The sequence below is a fragment of the Panthera leo genome, chromosome A3 (assembly GCF_018350215.1).
Source record: "Panthera leo isolate Ple1 chromosome A3, P.leo_Ple1_pat1.1, whole genome shotgun sequence".
NCBI lineage: Eukaryota > Metazoa > Chordata > Mammalia > Carnivora > Felidae > Panthera > Panthera leo.
Window position 1 is genome coordinate 36,086,298 of NC_056681.1, and position 25,888 is coordinate 36,112,185.

The window sequence follows — 25,888 nt, forward strand, 5'->3', positions numbered from 1 at the left end:
CGCCATCTGCTGGTCTTTTGGACGCAGTGTAAAGGTAGATTCTTTTTAGGTTTTCATTGCTGCTCTGCTTAAAGTATTTGAAAAATAGTAATTTTTAAAAACTTCCACCAAATGTAATTTAAACATGAAGAGGACATTAGACAGAATGTTAATTAATTTAATGAGATCTTGTGCCTATGACAAGAGATGGAGTTTACTGGAACTATTTCTTTTACAATGTTGGCTACAGTTATTTGGGAACTCTTCATTTTTCTTTCTTTTTTTAATGTTTATTTTGAGAAAAAGCACACTAGTGGGGGAGGGGACAGAGAGAGGAGAGAGAATCTTAAGCAGGCTCCATGCTTGGCATGGAGCACAATGTGGGGCTCTATCCCACAACCATGAGATCATGACCTGAGCCAAAATTGAGAATTGTATGCTTAACCGACTGAGCCACCCAGGTGCCCTGGGAATTCTTCATTTCTGAGCTCCCAATCACTGATGCTAAAAATATCCTGTGTTTAATACGGCAATTCAAATGTTGGCACTTTTTGTGTACACATTAGAAAGGACTGTGTACTGTCTTCATGCTTACTCAACTGGCACACTAGAGACCAACAGTTTCTTTTTTCCCCCTTTTATCAACTAAACACAGTTTGCTGAATTTTCATCTTGTCACTACTGTCAGCTCTTGATGAATTGAATGGATCATACCTGAGTTCTAAAGTTTCCATTTGGCAAAATCCTATCATGGCTCTCTCCCTTGATTCAAGGTTGGCTTGACCTATACCCAGTAGCTACAGTGCTTGACAGCACAGCTGGTCAGTAGTCAAGAACACAGTGAAGGTCGGGGTGCCTGAGTGGCTCAGTTGGTTAAGTGTCCAACTGTTGGTTTTGGCTTAGGTCATGATCTCACGGTTTTGTGGGTTCGAGCCCCACATTGGGTTCTGTGCTGACAGCGTGCAGTCTGCTTGGGATTCTCTCCCTCCCTCCCTTTCTGCCCCTCCTCTACTTGTACAGTCTCTCTGAAAATAAATAAGTAAACTTAAAAAAAAAACACAGCAAAGGTCAACATAGTTATTATGAGTATTTTATGGCCTCTGCTACCCTTCTCCATTACTGTGAATTCAATGTCTTTATACATAAATAATATAGTGAAAGCATCACAAGTTTTGTAGAGGAGCTTTACTAACAGTCCAAAATGTAAACAGTGAGTGAGTTATGAGGGACTAATGAGGAAGAGAAAATCAGTTTATTGCAGGCTGTGGCTCATCGGAAAGATTGTAGTTTTTTTTTTTTTTTTTAATAGACTTTATAGAGTTTATACACAACACTACAACTTTTCCATTTCCTTTCTGTTTTTAAACCTAGCTGCCATTTGATGCTGAGGTTGCTGAGAGAAGAGGAGTGGGTATCATGTTGAAAGCCAGATTGTTCCAGATTAAATGTGCAGTTAACTGGCCCCTTAGGGCTACCCCTGGTTAGCTCTGATTTCTATCTTCATCATTTTCTTTTTTTTAATTAAAAATTTTTTTTGAAAGTTTATTTATTTTGAGAGAGAGAGAGAGAGAGAGAGAGAGAGAGAGAGAGAGAGAATCCCAAGCAGGCTCCACTGCGGTGCAGAGCCCAATGTGGGGCTCAAACCCACAAACCATGAGATCATGACCTGAGCTGAAGTTGGACACTTGACCAACTGAGCCTCCCAGGCTCCCCTATCTTCATCATTTTTAAGAGCTCTATTTTACTCTTCACCTTTGTTTCTGCAGCTAACCTACTGGCCAGAAGAAACTGTGGCTATTGCGTATTAGCACCTTCAACTTCCTGTCCCACGTATAAAAACAGACCCACCCATCTTAGCTCTCATCTTAACCTCTTTCCCTGCATCTCTTCAGGGTTCTAACTCCACTACCTCTCTTACATCTCCCACCTCCCACTTATAACGGGGTCTTCCTCCTCTGCAAAACCTATTCTTCCCCATTGAAAAGAATGAAAAATTCCTAAAGCAACTGCTCTTTATTAGTCTCCCTTCTAGCTACTACACAATCTGATTCCTTTCAAATAATGAATCTTCTCCTAGAGTCACTTCCCACTTCCATTTTCAAACTCAAGTAATGTGCTTTTGTTCCACTCTCCATGGAAACTGCTCTGACTGTAAAGATCACCAGTCTCTCCCCTTACTTGATCTCTGAAGCATTTTGATGTGCTCCGGAAACTCCCTTAAGTACTTGGGACTCCAGTCTGTTCCTTCTCAGTCTCCTTTAACGGCCCCTCGGGTTTCCATCCACCTATTCAACTTTATCAGAGATTTGTCCTTGGTTGTCTTTTCCCCCTGTTCATTTCCTAGGTGGTCTCATTCACATCCAAAGCTTCTATTATAACGCATCCACTAACGACTACTGCACTTTCATCTCCAGCTTACACCCACATAGCCAACTGCTACTCTTCACCTTTACCTGTACCCACAAGCAGTCTCAACTCATCTCATATAAATATGAATCCTCTTTCATTTCCAAACTGCTGTTCAACCTTATTTCCTGTTTTGGCAAAAAAAACAAAAAACATAAAACATTTCCTGTAAGCCATTCAATTCTGGATATAGTTGTCTCTACCCTTTTCCTTATGTTCCTCATCCTATCAGTCACCCAGCCTTGCCATTTTACATGAAACTCTTATATATAACCTCTTATCACAGCCATAGTCCTGACCCTCATTCACATGACATCCTTGCTTATAATCCAGTGGCTCTCAAAATGTGGTCCCCCTCACCAGTAGCATTAGCATCACCTGGGAACTTATAAGAAATGCAAATTCTGTGGCCTCCTCTGACTTACCAAATCAGAAACTCTAGGGTGGGGTCCAGTAATCTGTGTTTTAACATATTCTGGAGAGTATGTTAAATTTTGAAGTTAAAGTCTGAGAATCACTGTTCTACTTTACTCTTCACTATATATACTCCACACACTTAACAGCCATCTTGCAAAAACCCCACATCTGGTTGTTATCCTTTGCTTAGAAGCCTTTAGTGATATTTTTGTTAGAAGGTGAAATCTAAATTTCTTAGTACAGCATAAGAAGCCCACCAGGATCTAGTTCCTGTCTACCAGTTTTCAGAAGGTAAAGCACAATCAATCATTTTCGTAAGAATGCACTGTCTTATAGTGTGATCAAGGGGATGAACTGTGGAATTCTACTGCCTGAGCTTTCCGTCTCCACCCCTGCACTTTACCACTAGCTGTGACCTTGGATGAGTCACTAACCTCACTAAGCCTCAGTTCCATCATCTGTAAAATGAGTGTAATGACTTCCACATCACAAACTTGTTGTGAAGTTAGCACAATACCTGGCACTTAGTCTGGACCCAGTGATTATTGGCTATTACTCTTATTTTGATTATTTCAAAAGGAATAGAGCCAACCTCGAGTGTAGTAAGAACAGAAGAGGACTGGAATGACTGCCCAGACTAAGGGATGTGGTCCCCATAAAGGAGGCCTGCTTCTCTGGGCAGTTTGAGTTAGTCTGGAGGTGAATAAAGATACCCTGATTCTCATGAAAGAGGTTCTGAGATCTTTGGGGCCATTTTGATTAGACAGGGGTGGATCGATAATCAGATTCCAGGATGTTATAGGAAAGGTAGCAAACTCCTACAGTGAGAGCCAGGAAAGCAAATTTTGAAGGAAACAGGAAAATTCAAACAGAGCAAAGCGGCAAAAAATAGGGTGAATAATTTGTTTCTCTGATAACAGCTAACAGAGTTGCTGAGGGGTTAAATATTAGAGTCCTAGTGGACTATATTTTCAGAAATGTTGTTGGTTACTTAAGAGCAAAGGTATTAAGTAATGATGGGAATCCAATTCTCACTACCACAAATTAGTTATCATCTTGGGCAAATCACTTCTCTCCTGCCTCAATTTAATAATCTGTAATATCAGCTATATTATGAAGATCACTACATATTTATATTTATTTATTGCTTAGTAAAGGGTCTAGCATGTGGGAAGAGTTCAATACATGGCAACTATTATTAGTGGAAGTATATTATCTTTAATACAAATTAACAGAAAAAGGCACCTCTGGAGATTCCTGCTTGACCAAAGCAATTGTTTATTATCACCTAATATTTCAACTATAATACTTGGTTATAATTTATAAAACTGAGAAATATTATAAAGACGTATCTCCAAACAGTGTTTATATCACTTAGGGCTTATCAATTTTCACTTCCAATATGTGTGAGATTAATTTTATTTGAATGTTTACTTAGTGTCTGTTAGGTGCTAGCAGGACACTAGGCTGGGTGGGGGATGGTGTGAGTGTGGTGGTAACTACCAAACTGAATAAGGCATGGTTCCTGTTCTCAAAAGAGAATACAAGCCTGAGAAGAGAAAGGTACAATCCAAATAAAACATGATTAAATGCTGTATTCGAGCAAAAACAACAACAACAAAAAAACAACCCAAACTGTAGAGATTAAAAGTCTTTACCAAGTTGACTATTTTCTCAAAACTTCCAGATTTCTCAGTTTCTCCCCTATCTTCCATCTATTTTTACATAATCCATCTTTGGTAGTAGCAGGGAGTCAATATCTATAAAAACCAGTAACAGCCACCCACTGCAGCAGGAGGTAGCAGCCATTGTTTTTTCTCGGTTATATTCTCAGCGCATAACAGAAAGTGGAGCGTCTTCCTCCTTTTGTCCTACGCAGGGTTTCATTCTTGTGCTTAGTTCAGATGTCACCTACTCAGAGTCCTTCTCTGAGCACTCAGCCTAAAGTTTCTTCCCTCTTCCACCACCATTATTCTCTAGCACATCCCACCATTACTTCTGAAGCCCTCCCATTGTGCTGAATGCTGTGATGTGCCACCTCGATCCCCTTTAAGAATGAAAGGCTTATTTCCCCAGCTCTCCGGATTACTGAGACAGATCTCAGTTGTCAGTCCCTTTACAGGACACACTTGGCTGAAGACAAGGGAAGTCAGGCCTTCTTTCCAGGGCAATAGGCATCCAATGACCACCCAGGTATAAAGACTTGGCTCTTCCCTCCAACTTGGGACACCTCTGAAGGGCCAAACCATCACCTAGAGTTCCCTTGGGACTGAACTGCAGCTTAACTTTTTCTATCCACCCATTCCTGCTTCCTTTCTTCCTTGGTAAGATCCAGAAAAATCCTTCCTAATAAATGTCCTGCCCACAAATCTCCTTCCCTGGGAACCCACCTAGGATAATCTGGAAACACTTTGTTCACTGTTAGCGTACTTGTTTATTGTTCCCTCTCCTATCACTAGAATATAAGCTGTATGTGGTCAGGGACTATGTCTGTCTTGGTCACTGACGAATCTGCTAACTCAGTGTGTGTGTGTGTGTGTGTACGTACACACAATTATATATATACGTATACAACAAATGTAGATATATAAATATATGGAGGAAGTTAATGAATGACTAAACTGCCAGAATTGAGAACCTCTGAGACAGTTACAGTATTTGGGCACCGTCCTATTGGAGAAGATAAACATGACGCAGGACGTCTTCATCTCAAAAGGATTCCGTCCCCCTAATGTCAAAAGTCCTGTGAGTCCTGCTTCTGCTTTCACGCAGTTGGCACTAACCCTGCTGTCCAACAGTTCTGACTTCCAGTTCCACGTCAGAGGGTGGCCGTCACCTCCCACATAGACACAGGCATAGTGTGCTCTCTCCCTGCGAAGGAGTGACCAACAAGTCACACAGATTTCAGCTAGAAGGTGGCAGCGCAGGTGCAATCGGTGCTTTCACTGGAACACCTTTTCCATCTACTCCACGGCGTGGCCGCGCAGATGCGAGGGGAAGAGGGTCTACACCTGGAATTCTTAGCCGCCCTACCGCCATTCACATTCCCTCCAGCTGCAAGTATTTACTGCCCATGGCTATTTTAAGGGTAGGTCTTTAATTTTATAAGGAGCCGGCCTCCTTGTCCCCGCCCCCAAATATCCTTCAGTGAAGACACGAGTGACCTTTCTGAGAGGGGGCAAGGGGCACCAACAAGCCCACCTCCCCTCTCTTCGGCCAGGTAGAAAGCAGGTTTTTCCACCTGAGGTTCCAGAGCTCTCACCTGCCCACCAGCCGCTGAGCCTCTCTAGGCCACCGCCACCAGCTGGCCCCAGAGGCCGAGCCGCACGGAGCCGCCGCAGCCTGTCCCGGCAACCTGCGCTCGGGGCTTGGAGACGGAGCATGCGTAGTTCTGTGGTTGGCGCGTGCGCTGCTCAAAATCCGCTTCTCCGGGTTTTAGTGAGGGTCTCAGCCCTGAAAGCTTTTGGCCCAGACCAAAAAGGGCCAGGGGGCGGAGCTTATTTAGCATCAGTCTCAGCAAATGTGTTGAAACCAAAGAATTTAACATCAAATGGACTTGTTAGGGCACAGTATCTGCCTCATGGCCCGCGTTTAGGAGACATTTATTGAATGAATCACACAGTAGTCAACAGTTCGCGGTAGTCTTCCGTCCTCCCAGACTTGACCAATCACAAGGCGCGGTTCGTTTTCAGCGCCAGTTCCTCGCCGCCTTTTTACGTGTGCCTTCAAAACCAGGAGAAAAGGATTGGACTACCACCACGTCCCCTCATCGCACTGGAAAGTGGACATGCGCAGTGCGAGCGGGCCACATCACAAAGCTTTTGCCCTCAGCTCTTTGTAGGGGGAGGCCTACGGGGAGATTAGGAGTCCGCCAACGCTTAATGTCCTCAAAGTGGATAATTTTGGCGCTCTCTCCCCATTCTGTTTCTTAGTTCGAGGACAAAACTTTCATTCCCTTGTAGCATTCAAAATAATTATGGAGGGAGTTATGTTAATCGCTATTTTAGAGTTTATCTGGTATCGTGAAAACCACCTTTACTTTCCAACCGTTTTTATAATGTAATTCTTGTGTTAGTAACTTTCCGGTATCAAGAAGCTCTGTACCACAAAACAAGTTGGGTTTTCTTTTTCTCTCGATCACCTCTGCTGTCTAGCACTATGGGTAATGGAGATTCGTTACCTGCCAATCCTATTCACTGCGTTCCTAGTCTCTGAATAGCCAGCCTTGGTCGCCATTTTTGTTTTGGGCTGTCCTTGAGAAAGGAACGGTGGCCATTTTTCTTTCGGGCAGATCCTTCGCGCTATTCAGGCCCCTCACCCAGTGTTTCGCAGCCATCTTAACTCCTGGTTATGGCTTCAAGGCGACAGTGAGGCTGCCCAAATCATCTTGTGTTTGGGCAGCGGCAGCTTCCCCTCCCCCCCCCCCCCCCCCCCCCCCCCCCCAACGCGCGGGGAGACCCTGGGAAAGGGGAAGTAAGGCCGAAGGTTGAGTCCCCAAAGCACCTGAAGGTGGGCTTCAGAGCCTGCTGCCTGTGTAGTCTAAGTTTGCTCAGCCAAGTACTACTCCACCAGTGACCCTGGACAGTAACAAAACTAATAAAAGCCCGAACCCAAACCCTGCCACCATCATAGGTAAGAACATGGAACTCCTGACAACCTGAGATGGTCCTTCACTTGCACTGAACTATTTGCCCATCTCCTCTCCCCCTCTGTTTTTTTTTTTTTCTTTGATTTTTGAGCCTTTTCTGAATTCTTTTTCCTGTGCTTCCACCTTTTTCTCGTTGTTTTCAAAGTGCTAAAGAGTTGTTAACAGAGGGTGCAAGGAACCTGGGCTTGAAAGTGAAAGTATTACTCTGGGTAATTTTTTGGTTTTTTTTAGGACAAAATCAGTGAATGGGCCAGGTATTTGTATCAAACTATGGCTGCCGACCACGATTTATACAAATACAGTCTCAGACATTTTTAGGTTGTGACATAAATACGGATTGTGTTTGTATATACTGCCCGTTCATTTATTCATTGGATTTATTGAGTACCTAATGTGTGCTAGACCATCAAGATTCTGCGGTAAACCAAACAAACAACCCCTCTCTCTCATGGAATTTACATTCCAACTGACCTCGACAGCTACTAGGTTGCGGCAAGTCACAATATTCTATGGTTCTTAAGCCACAAGACTGACAACAAGTATCCCCTGGCTTCTTTCTCAGTATCCTCACGTTTGTTTGTTTGCTTTTTCCATACTAGGGGTAAATTGTATTGACACTTGTTTCTTGGGACCTAGACACCCCCATATTTGAAGACCAGTTGGCTAATTTGATGATCAATATTCAAGGTTTAGGGTCTTGCTCAAAGTGTGGTATACTGACTCTCATCACCTGGGAGCCTCTCAGAAACGTTAGTTTCAGACTCCATCCCAAGACCCACTGACTCAAGAATCTTTTCTAGGGAGTGCACCTTAAAATTCAAGGAGCATTAATTCGGGGCATCAGCTATAGACTGTCTCTTTTAAACCTGTGGTTCTTAAACAGTTCACAATGTGTTGTTTATTCCGTGTTTTACATGCATCGGTTATGTGACATATTTTCCTTTGCTTTTAGTTATCAGTTTGATGTCCGAATGCCAATTTAGCATTCTAAAAAGCTGAGAATTTGTCATTCTGGTATGTTATGTAACTGTTGCCATGGCAACACCTGTGTGCACATTTTTCCTCTGTGCATATTTTTACTTTTAATTTATTAGAAGTTGAATTCAAAAGCCTGCATGTGTTCAGTAGTTCAGTATTGATTGGGAAAACCCTGGGCCATGCTTGACCAGTTTTTGTGGCATCTTGCTCTCTTCTGTCTTTTCAATGAGAAATCTAAATCTCATTTGTCTGAGGAATTCTCAATCCTAGCTGCTCCTGAAAATCACTTGGAAGATGGGGTGGGGACAGCATTAAAAAAAAAAAAAAAAAAAGACTGTAGGCCACTATCTGCAGAATATTAGACCCTGTGGATGGAATTTAGGAACCAATAAGGTGTTTGAGAGAACAGCAAATTACTTTTATGTTTTTCACATGCTGTATTTAAACTTTTGTCTCCCAGATAGATTTACTTAAATTAATTAGGACTTTGAAGGCATTGGAGAGAATTGGACTGGAAATGTGGTGAACCAGCTTCCCAAGAACCAGTCAATTTATCATTTATTCTGTGTGCTCAGCAAGTTGTCCAGTCTTTCTGGCTTGTCCTTTTTCCACCTATTAATTGGGAAAAGAATGAAGGTTTAAAAAAAAATATTTTTATTTATTTGTTTAATTTTTTTTTTTTATCAGAGCACACAAGGAAGGGAGAGGGTTAAAGAATCTTAAGCAGGCTCCAAGCTCAGAGCGCACCCTGATGTGCTCAGGACCTGAGCCAAAATAAAGAGTCAGTGCTCAACAGACTGAGCTACCCAGGTGCTCCAATGTGTTGTTTTTTATTTAGCCTCCTGGGAGTTTTCAAAATGTAGCAAATACTTCTGTGTGTGTATGGAAGTATTCTTTAAGTGCAATATGTATTGCTTTTGATTTTCACATATGGTGTCTTGTGTGTGCCAGTAGAGCATAGGGCAAGGAAATGAACTTAAAAATGACCTTCAGAGTCACACCCCAGGGTTCAAATCCTAGCTCTTCCACCAGCTACTAGCTGTGTGACCTTGAGCAGATAACATTCTGCTTCAGTCTTCTCATCTGTAAACTAGGGTTAAAGTGAGAGTTAGATAAGTTAGTGTCAGAAAAGTGCTTAAAACAATGTCTGGCACGTGATCACAGCTATGTGGATATTAACCGTTGTTATTTATTAAATCTTTAGGTTATTAAGGTTTTGTTCATGCATGGAAATCACTAAGGGAAAAAGTTCCGTGACTTTCGGATATTCACCTGTTTGGAAGAGATGGTGGTGATCTAAACAGAATGTACTAGGAATATGAATTTTTTTTAATGGTCTTTTTCTTTTTCAACAGCCTTATTGAGAAATATAGGCATATCTTTAATGTGCTTTGCAGATACTGTGTTTTTTACAAATTGAAGGTTCAGTGCAACCCTGCACTGTGCAAGTCTATTGGTGCTGTTTTTCTAACAGCATTTGCTTGCCTCGTGTCTTTATGTCACATTTTGATAATTCTCACAATATTTCAAACGTTTTCATTATATTTGTTATGGTACTTTGTGATCAGTGATTTCAACTGCTGAAAGCTCAGGTGATCGTTAGCATTTTTTAGTAATAAAGCCTTATTTAATTTACATTGTTTTTAATGTACATTGTTTTTTTAGGTATAATGCTGTGACACACTTAATAGAATAGTATAGTTTAAATATCAGTCTTACATGCACTGGGGAACCAAAAATTTATATGACTTGTTTCATTGTGATAATCACTTTTTTGTGTTGGTGTGGGGCTGAACGAGGAATATCACCATGTTATATCTGTAATTGTCATACAGTAAACTGCACATATATAAAGTATATAGTTTGATACGCTTGACATGTATATACTGGTCAAACCATCACCATAGTCAAGGTAATGAATATATCCATCATTCCCCCAAATTTCCTTTTGCTGTTTTATAATCCTTCTGGTAACTTTCTTTCAGGCAACCACTCATCCATTCTCTGTTACTATAGATAACTTTGCATTTTGTAGTTTATCTAAAAGGAATCGTATAGTACATGATCTTTTTTGGTGGGAGTTATGGGAGTGTCTGGTTTCTTTTCATGATTTAGAGTCTTCTTTGTTGCAAGTATCAATAATTCATTTCTTTTTAATTGCCAGATAGTATCTTGCTAGATGTACTGTAATTGGTTTACACATTTAACAGTTGAAGGGCATTTAGGTTTTTATTTTCACAGTACTCCTTTTCACATTGCTTTGTTCCTCTCTAGCTTATTTGAATTGGAAAAAAAAAGTCTAATTTTTGGTGGCCATGCCTTCTGTGTATACTGAAACCAGGAGGTGACTGGTAAAATGTGTAAATGTGTATGTATTGGGAGGTTTTACCTTTGTGTTTGGTAGTTTATGGATGAATGTTTTCTGAGTGAAAATTTGCTTTTTTAAAATACAAAATGCATGTATTGACTTTTTAGTTATTGTATCTCTTGATGTGTACATGCCTAAACATTTTAAGCTGTGTTAAATCTTTAAAACCTACTACTTGTATATTATCTTTTGGAGACTGTAAACGATAACGGGTGCATACTAAGAACCTACTCATTAGGCAACAAAGTAGAAATGTAAATGAAGAATACCACTCATTTAGTGTTGGTGTAGGTACATTTCTAAAGTCTGCTTCTGGGGTGCCTCGGTGGCTCAGTCAGTTAAGCCTCCGACTCTTGATTTTGGCTCAGGTCATGATCTCATGGTTTGTGGGCTCAGCACTGAGCATGGAGCCTGCTTGGGATTCTCTCTGTCCCCCTTTCTCTCTGTACCCCCTCTGCTTGTGCTCTGTCTCAAAATAAATAAATAAATATTTAAAAAAAAAGTCTTTGCTTCTGTTATAGACAAGCAGTGCCTCCTGATTAATATTGACATTTTGTGCTTGAATAAATCGGAGCTGGTAACTAAAATTGGATTTGACTTAGGTTAGTTATAGGATAATATATAGAATATTGCTGTTATGATGTCTCGGACATTTAATTTCGTTTGTGGCACTATTTTGATTTCTCTAGTTAGAATTTTTTGTTTTGCAATTAAAAAAAAATATTTTATATTTGCATATGGTAAAATTCATTCTTTTTGGTATACACTTTCATGAATTTTGACCAGTGCACTGAGTTTTATAACCACTGTGGCAGTCAGACTGCTGGACAGTTCCGTCACCACCCCTCCCCCCCCCCCAAATTCCCTCCTGCTACTCCCTTGTAGTAACTCTCCCTCCAAATAGCAACTAAAGATCTGTACTCCATCTCTATAGTTTTCACGTCAAAAATATTAGATTTTAAGACAATTATGTTAATGATTATGGAAGTTATTTTGTATTGTGAAGGTGCTGGAAAACAGTTGTAATCAGAGTGGGGCTTGGGCTATGAAGTGGATTGATCAGGACCTGTCTGTCTGTGCCTGGCAATGTTTATAATGATTATGGTTAACAGAGACTGACCAAGGAATTGCCAAATACTACATATCAGATCTTATGGAATCTTCATAGGACCCTGGAGATAGATACTCATTGTTATCCCACTTCATAGATAAGAAAACGGGAGACAGAAGAATTGAGTAGCTTGTCTGAGATCACTTGAAGAGGCAGGATTTGACTGCATGTCTGTTTTACTAGAACCTGAAGACCATGACTGCCTCCATGGACAGGTGCCTGTGTCTTTCTGACAAAGTATTAAATAAAAATTAGATCTTTCCTATTAATGAAGCATTCCATGCCGGGCCCAGTGAGGATTTTCTATGGGCATAGCATGATATGAGGGGCCCAGATCATGGATCTGGATTAAGGATGTAGAGTGACTGAAAGGTAGGACTGTTCTGTGGAATTATTTTTGGTAGAGGATTTCAATGTTTGACCTACATTTAAACACAAAAAGAAAAAAAGCCCTTATGTTTTTGTCACTTGTATTATCCACTTTTCACTGTTGGAGCTTCCCTGGGTTTTCGTTTTGTTTTCCTTTTTTTACAAGCTGATTTTGGAATTCAAAATGACCATTTGAGTAATAGGAAAAGCTGATTCTTTCTTACACTGAGGTCGCCTCCTTAAGCTTTATCTGAGTGGTCACCGGCAGCATCTTTGTTCATTTGTCAGTTTTCCGTGGTATTTTGTTAGTTTGTGATTTTTCCTTGATACTGGTTTTTGCTGTGTGTGTGTGTGTGTGTGTGTGTGTGTGTGTGTGTGCGCTCATTCCAACTTCAGGAGTTCTAGGGCCTTTGTTTTCTGTTTCTGCTCCCCTAGTTAGTGAAATCTTGGTAAGATGAAAAAAGGAAGTATAATAATTTTCTTGATAAAACTTGAAATCCAGAGATTAGAAACCTAAAATTAATTTCTAGTCTTCTTAATCTGGAGTAGTTGGTTTGGTTTATGACACAGGCCAGCAATTCTGAAAGGAAGACAAATGTGAATTTCAGAATGCCTTGGATTTTCCCACAGAATAATCTAGAAGGTCACTGACTTTCTTTATTAGCGTTTATCTCTGCTTTGTATTTAAATGACAGGACAATCATGTGATAATGTTTAATCTACTTCCATTCCCTCCAAATTTTCTTAAGGATCTTAGAATCTTTCCCTCTCTGTGAAAGACATTTACGCACACATATTTTTGGAGGGGTCATGCTCTTTCAAAGTCTCTTCTTTTGAAAAGAATGCCTATTCTCAGGCCCGGGAAAGTGGGCTCAAGAATGCAGAATAGAGGATGTTATTTGTAAGATTTATAATATACATTAACTTCTTGGCATACTCACGTAAATTGTTTTCAGATATTCAGAAAATTGATCTTGTCGGATATTGTCCTGAAGTTCTTAAAATCAGGCAAATTAAATTAAAAATTCCACTGAACTTGGACTTTAACTGGAAGCTCTGATAGCAAGACTTTTTAACATTATGCTTTAAAACGTGGGCACTGAACTTGTTGCTCCCTCCTGAAGGCAACTTTAAGGACCTAGGAAAGTACTTTTTTAAGATGCATACTTGCTTTGTGTGTGTGTGTGTGTGTGTGTGTGTGTGTGTGTGTGTGTGTGCATGCACACATTTAGTTTTTAATATCAGTAAAGCAAGTCTAGAAAAACCTCACTATGTTCCAGATTTAAAATTGAATGAATACAGAGGCTGATAATATCTTTTCCATTCAAGTGCTTGTTAGAATGTCAGTATTTTAAAAACAAAAAAAAAATATGCAGTGAAAAACTCACATTTATGGCCTAAACTTCAACAATACCTCTGATCTGTTGCCCATTATTTTCAAGAGGAAACATTTTGATCTTCTTTTTACAAGTTTATGTGTATTACAAGGTTTTCAACTGAGGCTGGTGATACATTCAACTTAAGTCTTATTTATGTGTTGAAATAGGTCCATAGTGCTTTGACCTCCTTTTAAAAAGGCTTAATGTGGGATTTGGGATTTGGGGACAGTAAGGATGCATTAGATAAATAGGTATAAATCTAGAAAAATAATTACCAGTCTGTAGCCCTTATTTAGTAACAATCAATAGGCTCAAGTCAGCACACTTTTGATGTATACCTGTGCCCTGCACCAGGTATCAAAGAATACAGGGTTGGACCTTGTCCTCAGGACACTTTTGGTCAGGCAGAGGAGACAGACTGAGGATCAGAGTTATGTGTAATTCGCTGAGCTAAGTGTGAGAGTAATGGTGGTGTAAGGTGCAGATGTGGCTCAGAGAAGAGAGTGATTCATTCTGGAGATTTGTGGAGGCCTCCAAGGAGCAGGTGGTGTCTGAGTTGGGTTTCAGAGGATAACTCCTCTAGGACTGCCTGTGTGGGTGAAGATGGGGAGGGCTGGAGCTGCATGTTCAAGGACACATGATGGAGTTGGCTGTGTGGGGCCACTGAAGCTGTGAAGTTGCCTGAGCCGTGGGATAGAGGGGTGGGCAGAGGGCCTGTGACAATGTGGGAGATGCCAGCACACAGTTCTGCTCAGTTACCTCTAGTGATGGCTTCGGGGATGGAGAAGTATAAAGATGGAAACAGGAGGTACTTTAAAAGGCTATGGTTGTGGCGACCTTCAGGATAACCAGCTTTTGGGGGTCTGGGACTTCCTGGCATCACCAAGTCGTGATTTTTCCTTCTTGTGGGAGGCAGACGGCTCCGCCTTTGACTGTCATCTGTTCTTCCCAGGTGATGGGCTCTTTGCCTCCAGTCAGAGAAAAGAGCAGAGTGTGTGCTTTCCCCAGATTCCCTGGTAAATGGTCTTTTTGGATTTAGACTTGATGCTTCTCAGCTTTTGTGAAAGAATACTGAGAGACACACCCCTCCCACCTCCCCAAAGGAGGTAAGAGTCATGATTGGTTGTCGCACAGTGATTGTGAAGGTATAAATAATAGAAGGGATCAGGAAACTCTTTCACCTCTGTTTCCCACTACCTTGCTGGACCTGCAGATTTGGCTGGAAGACAGGGACACCTTGCTCTGAGTGTCCCTTTCCCTGTTTTTCTATTGGATTGTTTAATTTTGGATTGTTGTCTTTTGATGATTATGTGTCTTGTAAATATCTTGTCCCAGTTTGTCACCCCCCCATGTCTTTATGGTGTATTTTGATGAACAGAAGTTTTAATTTTTGCAAGCTTTTTATTTTGAAATAATTATAGATTCACAGGCAGAAAAGATGGGGGGGGGGGGTCCTATGTACCCTGGCAAACATTAAAGCCAGAGAATTGACATTGGTACAATGCAGAGTTCTTACATTTAAGCAGTGTTACATGTATTTCTTTAGTTCTGTGCCATTTTATCACATGTCTGTTCATGTAACCAACACCACAATCAAGGTACAGAACTCCATTGCCATTGGCTCCTTCCTGCTACCTCTTCATATAAAACCACATACTCCTTCCACATCCTTAATCCCTGGCAACCTCTAATCTGTTTTTCACTTCTATAATTTTTTTATAGAAGTGAAATTTCTGTATAATTTTATATAATTTTGTTATTTCAAGGATGTTCTATAAATGGAATCATACATGAAACAACCTTTTCAGGTTGTCTTTTTTTTTTCACTCAGCATAATTCCCTGAGATCCATCCAAGTTGTTACCTGTATCAACAGTTCATTCTGTTTTATTGCTGACTAATATCTCATGGTATAGCTAGACCACAGTCTGTTTAACCATTCGCCCATTGAAGGACATCTGGGTTGTTTCTAGTTTTGGGTTATTATGAATAAAGTTTGCTGCGAACATTTGTATACAGATTTTTTTTTTTTGTCTTCCTAGTATTTTTATTTTACACTAAATCACAGCTTTTAAACTTCTGTATACAGATTTTTATGTGAGCCTAGGTTTCATTTCTCTGGGGATAGATTCCTAGGAGTGGTTTTGAGTCATATGGTAAGTGCATATTTAGTATTATAAGAAACCTATCTCTTCTCCATTGTGGCTATGCCACTTTTACAGTCCTACTGGCAGTGTATGAGAGATACATTTTCTCTGTATCTTCATCAACATTTGGTGTTGATATTTTATTTGGCATTTTGGTAGGTATATGGTGATACCTTATTGGGGTTTTATTTGCATTTCTCTGATGGCTGATGATGTTGAACATCTTTTCATGTACTTATTTGCCATCTGTATATCCTCTTTGGTGAGATATCTGTTCATGTCTTTTGCCCATTTTCTGACTACATTGTGTTTTTTTACTTGTAAGTTTTGAGAGTTCTTTATATGTTCTAGTTATAAGAGTTGTTGGATTTGTGAATTGCAACTATTTTCATCAGGCTGTAGGGAAGTTTTAATTTTAATATGGCTAGATCTACCATTTTTTTTTTCCTTTATGGTTTGTACTTGTTGTGTCCAGTTAAAAAACTCCTCCTGTAGGGGTGCCTGGGTGGCTCAGTTAGTTAAGTGTCTGACTCTGGATTTTGATTCATGTCATGATCTCTCTGTTTGTAACATCGAGCCCCATGTCAAGCTGTGTGCTGACTGTATGGAGCCTGCTTGGGATTCTCTCTCTCCCTCTCTCTCTGCTTTTCCCCTCCCCAAATAAATAAATAAGTAAATTTAAAACAAACAAAACAAAAACAAAAACCAACTTCTTTACTTTGAGTTCTTGAAAACTTTTGTAAGAGGTTCTGGTTTTCTACATTTGAGTTTTTAGTCCATCTGTAATTGATTTCTGTGTGTTGTGTGAAATAGTGTGCCAATTTCATCTTTTTTCAAATGGATAAATAGTTGTTCAACCACATTTTATTGAGTGAATGATCTCTTCATTTCCCACTGATGTGCAGTGCCACTTCTATCATCCATAGATGGTGGGTGGGTTTGTTTCCTTCTAGTCTGTGTGGTCTGTCCCTTTGGCCTGTTTACCCTTTTGCCAGTACAGATTATTTTATTTGCTGTAGCATTGCAATTTCGCTGTATCTTGTTAGACAAACTCCCTCCTTTGTTTTTTCTTCTTTCCTCTCCTCCAAGTATCTTAGTCCTCTTTGCTCTTTCTCAGATTCCCTACTCAGGATTGTGCTTAGAACTGTAATAAGTTGGAAGGGCAATTTGATGAGGCCTTACACGCCTCATTTCCTATTAAATGTATTCCTAGATATTTTATATTTGTGGGATGCTAGTTTAAAAGATATTTTTTTTACTTTTTAAAAAATTTTTTAGAGAGAGAGGCTGAGATGGGGAGAGGGGCAGGGAGAGAGAGAGAGAAAGAGAGAAACTTAAGCAGGCTCTGTGCTCAGCACAGGCCCGATGTAGGGCTTGATCCTATGACCCCCCGGGATCATACCTGAGCCAAAATAAGAGTGGGACGTTCCACTGACTGAGCCACCCAGGTGCTCCTAAAAGATATTTTGAAATCTACATTTTTTTTCTTTTTTCTTTTTTAAATATAATTTATTGTCGTATTGGCTTACATACAACACCCAGTGCTCATCCCTCAATGCCCATCACCCACTTTCTCCTCTCCCCCACCCCCCATCCACTCTCAGTTTGTTCTCTGTATTTAAGAGTCTCTTGTGGTTTGCCTCCCTCCGTTTGTAACTATTTTTTCGCTCTTCCCTTCCCCCCATGGTCTTCTGTTCAGTTACTCAAGATCCACATATGAGTGAAAACATATGATATCTGTGCTTCTCTGACTGATTTCACTCAGCATAATACCTTCCATTTCCATCCATGTTGCTGCAAATGGCATGATTTCATTCTTATTGCCAAGTAGTATGAAATCTATATTTTCTACCTATTTTAAAGAAATTGCTTTTAATGATTTATTATGAAGCATGTTTGCTACATTTTTTGTAGATGCTTTCATATGATTAAGAACTTTTAAAAAAGTTTATTTAAATATTTAATTTTTAAAAAAATTTTGATGTTTATTTATTTTTGAGAGAGAGACAGAGAGAGACAGAGACAGAGCATGAGCAGGGCAGGGGTAGAGAGAGAAAGAGACACAGAATCCACTGCAGGCTCTGATCTGTCAGCACAGAGCCTGATGCAGGGCTCAAACTGATGGACCATGAGGTCGTGACCTGAGCCGAAGTCGGATGCTTTACTGACTGAGCCATCCAGGTGCCCCAGTTTATTTATTTATTTAATTTTAGTAATCTTTATACCCAATGTGGGGCTGAAACTCATGATCCTGAAATCAAGAGTTGCCTGCTCTTCTGACTGAGCTGCCCATGTGCTCCTATTATTAAGAAATTTCTTTTCTCAGATTTCTACTGTTCTTTATTTTTTCCTACTCCTATTAAAATGACCTTGTGTTGTTTTTTTTTCCTACTTTAGTTTTTTATTATGGTGATTTTTCTAGTGTTAAACCGACCTTGCACTCTTCTGATAAACTTCACTTGGTTCTGGTATAGTTTTCATATGTTAGATTCAGTTGCTTCTATTCAGGTTTCTTGCCTCTATGTTCAGGTGTAGAATTGGCTGTGATTTTCATTTCTTATACTTCCCTTGTCGGGTTTTGCTGTCAGGACTTCGTAAAATGAGTTATGGAAGGGAGCAGCTTCCCTCTTCTTAAATTTGTAAACTGGTATTATTTGTTCCTTGAACTGCTGTTGGATTTTGGATTACAAAGCAAAGGTTTTGAAATGGAAGAGACATGAGTCTACCTGTGTAACAGCCTTGTCCTACTGAGGCAGAAAGAATGAAATGCAGAGGCTCAAACCCAGAGGGTACAGTCCTGTGTATCATGACTCAGCCATTTCATCATTTCAGAAATCTTATAGTTAAGGCAGCAGCCATTTTGTTACCTTCACACTGAAGTCCATGCAAATCCATGTAAGAGAGGCTTGGAAAATATCCCATTAACCTGACAAACTTGGTTCCTTAAGTTTCTAGCCTTATCTGATTAAGTTGCAGAACTGAGGGGGAAAGGTAACCTTGGAAGACAGGCACTCTGACAGCTCAAGGAAAGCCTAGATCTGCCAGAAACTTCACTGGCTCCATTGTTGAGTAACAGCTCAGAGGGGCATTAATATGGGTATTGCCCAGTGTGATGATATGTGGTAACTATCTTCTGAATATCAAAAAAATAATCAATATGTGGCATTTTTTTATGAAAGTCATAAAGATTCAATATACTCTTTGGAAAATTTCTCTAAAAACAGCAAAAATAAAATGGTTGGGTGCATAAATGACTTAGCTCCCATTATCTGGAATATTTCTTCATTCAGTAGACATTTCTTGAGCGCCCTCTAGTGTCAGGCAGTGCTCTGAGGGCTGTTCACCTTTAAGAACCTGTTTCTACCAGGATGGTTAAGTGTGCTTTTACCATATTTGGGAATTAGCAGACTGCTTCAGTTCACCGTTTAGTTCATTTCTAGCACTTGTCTCTAATGATGTAATGAAACAAATGAAATACATCTTCATTATCTGAAATGACTTCAGCGGATATGCAGGCTCAATGTCTGTGCACTTGGCTATCCAGATGTGTTATGGGCTTTATGTTGATGAACTTTATTTTTTGTTTATGAAGATATATGCCATGTTACATAGCACAATGGTAAATTTAATTCAGACCACATTTCCTTACCCATAGACTTCCTTCCTTTCTTCCATTAGCAGGAGAGAACCACTACTCATGTAGCTCTATTTGAACTCATACTCTGTTGGGATTTTTTTTTTTTGCCTTTGTGGGCAATGGAGGTTTGGGAATGTGGTGGTGGTGGGGGGGTGGTGGTGGGCTAACAGTCCAGTTAGCAATCGACCTTGGCCGTTCTGCAGATGACAGATGGTGTTAGTTTGCCCTTGGCTGAGTTGACAAGTCTCTTCTCTCGCCCTTGACCCTCAGCTGTGAGACCCTGGCCTCATCTCACAAGTATATTTGTTAGGGGAATAGATGGCAGGGCTGGGTAGATCGTTCGTAAGGTCTCTCTTAGCCCTAAAGTTGTGACTTTTGGAGCCTCCAAACATTGTGGAAACAAATGAAAAAAACTATATACACTGAGAGGAAGAATGCTATATCATATTAAAAAATGAATTGAAAATATGCAAAAGGTAAAAATATGAAATAGATGAAGGGAATTAAGAAAAATATATATGCAAAATGTATTATGTAGTTCCTTTTACGTGTGGCCTATTTTTACATTAGCAGACCGTATTATTTTATACAAAAATATATACTTTTCAGTCCTAGATTCCTACAGATCGTATTTTTGAGACGGGACTTCAGTGATACTTTTTGAAGAATCCAGTCCTTAGAAAAATTCAGTTACTCTTGCTTTACTAATAAAAATAAAAAGAAAAAAATAAGCATTTTAAAAAAGAATACTGGAACCTTATTTTGAGTTGAAAAATGTAACCTTCACTGTAACATGGCCTGTAATCTATCTAATGGCAGATATGGTTTGAAAGTCTTGCTGCAGCCTTCAGTGTGGTCTACCTGTCCTTCAGGAAAGGAAGGACATATGGGAAAACCAGAGTACAATTAAAAAATAATTCGATCACATGCTTCAGCTTGGTTGGGTACATGCTGACAAAACTCTCTTTCCCTTTTCTCTATCAGCTGAAGACCTTAAGTACCCTTCAGTGAGGGACTCCCTAAATTCTTAGCAGAAGTTATTCAAACTTAATTTAGTGTATTTAAGGGGACTGATTTTGTGTTTATCAGTCTTAAATAATATAAAGATCTACCTAAAGTTTTCAGGATGACTTTGTAAATGTTGTTTCAAACACATGTTCCTGATTCTCTAGGAACTTATTTTTGGAGTTACTAGGTGGATGTCCTTCACAATTTTTCTGAATCACCTGTATTACATCATTCAGAGAATAGAAATGAATAATTAAAGTGATTGGGTTTGGATAAGGATGTTTTTGTCCATTAAAAAAAAATAGAATCAAAGGTTATCAAATTTTGAAAAAAAATTAAAACATCACCATTGACTAAGTAATTGTTAACCCTTATTAAGGGCCCAGTTCATTGGGAGTTTTCATGTCATTTTATTTAATCCTTTTGATAATTTCTATCCCTATGTTATGGATTGGGAATCTGGGACACAGACATATGTGCATCTCTTGTTATAAAACCCAAGCATTCTCAAACTGCACTGTCTGTTATGGTAGCCACTAACCACAGGTATGAAACACTTGTCATGTGGCCAGCTGAATGTGCTGTAAACATAAAATAGCCACCTGACTTCAAAGACTTAGTTAAAACACCAAGAATGTAAATATTTTTATATTGATTACATGCTGAAATGATAATGTGTTGGATTTTTAAGTTAAATAAAAATATTAAAATTAATTTCCTCTGTTTCCTTTTACTTTTTTATTAACTGCTGCTACTAGAAAATTGGAAAGTACATCTGTGGCTTGCATTCTATTTCTGTTGTACAGTGCTGCTCTAAAACTTCTGTGCACACAATTTAAACAGGCAAACAGTTCCATGTACAAGGCTTATGAGTTATGGCATCCTTTTCACCTCATTCCTTCCTCCAGAGCAGCTTTCTTCAACTTACTCTTCTTCATGTTGGAGCCAAGTTTAGCACTTAACAATTGGTCCATATCACAAACTTCCTTGCTATATTTCTGCTTTATTATTACTGAGGTAGTGGTGGTTGTTATTGTTGTTTTTGTTTTTGTTTTTTTTATCGATTTTAAGCTTTGCTTCTAATCATTCCCTTAGCATTAAAGGGAGCTTTTGCTCAGGTTAGCCCCTATGCCCCTACCATATAATACACAAATACGTATATATTTCCCATCCTCATAATGTCATAAACATAATATTGTTTAGGTCAAGATTCAGTGTTTGTTATCATGACTATAAATGCTAGCCATAGCTCAGCTGTATATGAAGTACTCTTTTTATTTTCTTGCAGTTTTTGTTTACCCTAGTATCAATAAGTTGCCTAGCTTTCCATGTTCCCATTCTCAGTCTCATATTCTCCACCAGTTGTCTAAAATTAATTTTGTGCGCTTGCAGACACTTTTAAAGATGCATCTCCTGGAGACTTGTAAAATGTAGCCTGTGCTGATGGTTCCCTCTTGGTCTAGCCCATGATCTCTGCTTTCACCAGATCCTGGGATTTCCTCTGCCTTTTGCCTATCTTGGCCTTCCTGTTTCCTGTATCTTCCTATTTCTTGGTTAATTTCCTCATTTGGGTGAAGCACATCTTTAGTAGCTTCCTGAGAAAGGATGCATGGGATTTAAATTTTTTAAGACCTTGCATGTCTAAAAATGCCTCCTCCCCCTCATGTTTAAAATGCAATTGGAGGTTGGAAACAATTTTCTTCAGAATTTTGAAGCTATTTCTCTATTGTCTTTTAGTCTCTGGATTTGGTTTGAGCAGTTTGGAGCCAAATATTTTCTTACCACTGCTTCCACTCACCTCCCACACACTTTGTGTATATATGTGTGTGTGTGTGTGTTATATATTTATATATATATTATGTATTGTATATGTTATACATATATATTACTTACATATATGTATAATATATATATATAATTTTTTGTTCCCAATGCCTGATGTTTTACTGTGATATATGCCCTAATATGAGTTGTTTCCATCCTAACTTTCATGTATGGATCCTCCTGTACTGGTCCTTTAATTTTTAATGTGTTCTTTCTTATTTTTCATCTTTTTGATGAAGTTTCTGAAGGACTTGCTGAACTTGATCCTCCAGCACTTGTGTTGTTTTTTATTTCAGCTATCATAATTTTAATTTGTTGTTTTCTGAAATTCTCTTATTTTTTGTTATTGTATGTATTGCTTTTTGGTTGTAATATCTTCTATCTCCTTGATATTAATGATAGTTTCTTAAAAAATGGTTCCCTTTCCTTGCATAGTCTTGGTTTTGGCCAAGTAATTTCTTTTTCTGTTTGTTTTGTTTTCTTTCATGAAAGAGTTGTTCCTTGGATAGCAGGTGATTCCTGGTTGTTTACATGTATTTGAGAGTGGGGCTTAAAAAGATTTGGAAGTCAGTTCTCCATACAGATGTGGGGCTTGTGGGTGTGGACTTCACTTTAGAGCCATCTGTCTAGGTTTTTCCTGAGAGTCCCTGATGTCAGTATTTAGAGATTCTGCCTTTTAGGTTAGTCCAGTTCCCTGAATCGGGAGGTTTTAGTCTATTTGGAGAGGCTAGGCAGGATAGAGGGGTGTACTAGTCAAGGTTCTCTAGAAACTCAAAACCAGTATGAGGTATATATAAATATTATAGGAATTGGCTCATGCTATTATGGAGACTGAGAAGTCTCACGATATGCTGTTTGCCAGCTGGAGAACAAGGAAAGCCAGTGGTGTAATTCATTCTCCGTGCAAAGGCCTTGGAACCAGGAGTGCTTAAGACTGAGGGCAGGAGAATATGGGTGTCCCAACTCACTCTTCCTGCACCTTTTTGTTCTGTTTGGGCCTTCAATGGATTAAATGATGCCCACCCACATTTGGGAGGGCCATTTGCTTTACTCAGTGCACCAATTCAAATGCTAATTTATTCCAGAAACACCCTCACAGACATACCAGGAATAATGTCTTATTAGTTATTTGGGCATAGATAACTCAGATAAATTGACACATAAAATTAACCATCATAAGGGGCATGTGGGTTGGGGAAGTTATCAGTAAGTTTGTAAATCTTCCCTTAATTTTCTCTTTTTTTCAGTAGAGTAGCCCCACTTTATGCTGTGCCTGGTGTTTTCCAGACCAGAGATCCTCTGTCTCACCCTCTCCAGAAAGTAATTCTCTAGGTTTCTGCAAGGGTGAGAGAGGGCATTTGCCTGGCTGAGCACAGTAAAGGGTCGTATAACAGTTGACTCTTTTTGTTTTTAAAATTTTTTTAAATGTTTATTTTTGGCGGGCACCTGGGTGGCTCAGTTGGTTAAGCATCCTACTTTAGCTCAGGTCATGGTCTCAACGTTCGTGGGTTCGAGCCCCTTGTCGGGCTCTGTGCTGACAGCTCAGAGCCTGGAGCCTACTTCGGATTCTGTCTCCGTCTCTCTGTCCCTCCTCTGCTCGTGCTCTGTCTCTCTCTCTCAACAATAAAAAATGTTAAAAAAAATTTTTTTTTCAGTATTTATTTTTGAGAGAGAGAGAGAGAAAGAGAAAATGAGCAGCAGGGGAGGGGTAGAGAGAATGGGAGACCAAGAATCCAAATTAGACTCCACGCGGTGTTAGCACAAAGTCTGACACAGGGCTCGAACCCACGAACTGTGAGATTCTGAACCGTGAGAACCTGAGCCAAAGTCAGAGGCTCAACCAACTGAGCTACCCAGGCGTCCTAGAACAGTTGACTCTTGAACAATACAGGCTTGAATTGTGCAGGTCCGATTATACATTTTTTTTTTTTTTGATAAGTACAATACAGTAGTATAAACGTATTTTTACTTCCTTATGATTTTCTTAGTATTCTCTTTTCTCTAGCCTACCTTATTATAAGAATACAATATATAATACATGTAGCATACAAAATATGTGTTAATCAACTATATGATCAGAAAGGCTTCTGGTCAACAGTAGGCTATTAGTAGTTAAGTTTTGGGGGAGTCACATGTTATACACAGATTTTCTACTGTGTGCGGGGCCGGCGCCCCAACTTCCATGTTGTTGAAGGGTCAGTTGTATTTGATTCTTTTGTATTGCCAACGAATATTCCACTGTACGTATATACCACATTTTGTTTATTCATTCATCAATTGATGGACATTTGGGTTGTTTCCATTTTTTGGTTATTGTGAATAATGTTGTGAGCATTCCTGTATACATTTTTATGTGGACATATGTTTTTCTTGGGTTCATACTTAGGAAATACTGGATCATATGGCAAGTGTATGTTTAACTTTTGGGAGAATTGCCAAACTGTTTTCCAAAGTGGCTGCAGCTCCCACCAGCCATGATGAGAGTTCTAATTTATCCACATCTTTGTCAACACTTGTTATTATTTGTCTTTTTTACTTGAGCCATGCTAGTGGGTGTAAAGTGGTATGTCCTTATGGTTTTGATTCGTATTTCCTTGATAGCCAATGAGTTTGAACATCTCTTCATATGCTTATTGGCCATTTGTTTTCTTTGGAGAATTGTCTGTTCAAATCCTTTGTCCACTTTTAAGTTGGGTTATTAGTCTTTCTGTTAATGAGTTGTAAGAGTTATTTATGTATTCTGGACATGAGTCCCTTATCAAATGATTTACAGTTATTTTCTCCCCTTTGGTGGGTTTTCTCTTCATTTTCTTGATAATGTCCTTTGAAGCACAGAAATTTTTAATTTCAAAGACATCTGATAATATCAGCTTTTTGTTGGCAGGGCATCACTTGTGCCCTTTGTATCTTATCTGTGTTTTCTTCTAAGAGTTTTACGGTTTTAAAGGTGTTACATTTTGGTCTTTCATTGATTTGAAGTTAATTTTTGCATGTAGTGTGATGTAGCGGTCCACCTTTATTCCTTTGTATATGGATATCCATTTGTCCTGGCACCATTTATTGAAAAGACTATTTCCCCATTAAATTGTCATGACATGTTTGTTAAAAATCAATTGACTATAAATGTGTAAGGGTCTATTTCTGGACTCTCAATTTTATTCTATTGATCTTTCTATCCTTATGCTAGTATCATCCTGTCTTGATTGTTGTAACTTTGTAGTAAGTTTTCAGATGGGGAAGTGTGAATCTTCCAACTTCTTTTTCAAGTTTGTTTTGGTGGGGTGCCTGGGTGGCTCAGTTGGTTGGGCGTCCGGCTCTTGATTTTGGCTCAGATTGTCATCTCATAGTCCCTGGGATCAAGCCTCACATCTGGTTGGGATTCTCTCCTCTCTCTCTGCCCCTCCCCTGCTCATGCTGTCTCTCTCAAAATAAATAAATAAACATTAAAAAAAGAAAAGCTTGTTTTGGTTATTCAGATCCCTTGCATTTTCATATGAATTTTAGGATAAACTTGTCAATTTCTATAAAGAATTCAGGGATTTTGATAGAGATTGTGTTGAATCTAGATCAATTCGGGAAGTATTGCTATCTCAGCAGTATTGTCTTCCAGTGCCTGAA

The 25,888-nt window shown here is 39.3% G+C and overlaps 1 protein-coding gene and 1 long non-coding RNA gene across 7 annotated transcripts in view; both read left to right on the forward strand.

Annotated features, from left to right (window-relative positions):
* LOC122215813 overlaps positions 1-1,496 on the forward strand; it is an 80,948-nt gene extending 79,452 nt beyond the window's left edge. For 4 of the 5 annotated variants that reach the window (XR_006200547.1, XR_006200548.1, XR_006200545.1 and 1 more), the window contains exon 5: positions 1,351-1,495. This is a non-coding gene — a long non-coding RNA (uncharacterized LOC122215813). Of the gene's footprint in view, positions 1-1,350 lie in introns of all 5 variants that reach the window. The other variant, XR_006200544.1, reaches the window with a different exon arrangement.
* Positions 1,497-5,525: 4,029 nt separating this feature from the next.
* The window catches only part of LOC122215812 (SLX4 interacting protein), a 179,616-nt gene continuing 159,253 nt past the window's right edge, over positions 5,526-25,888 (forward strand). Inside the window, exon 1 of one of the 2 annotated variants that reach the window (XM_042931616.1) lies at positions 5,526-5,890. The gene's annotated coding sequence lies outside the window, so the exon portion shown is untranslated. Of the gene's footprint in view, positions 5,891-7,252; positions 7,435-25,888 lie in introns of those variants that run through there. The other variant, XM_042931615.1, reaches the window with a different exon arrangement.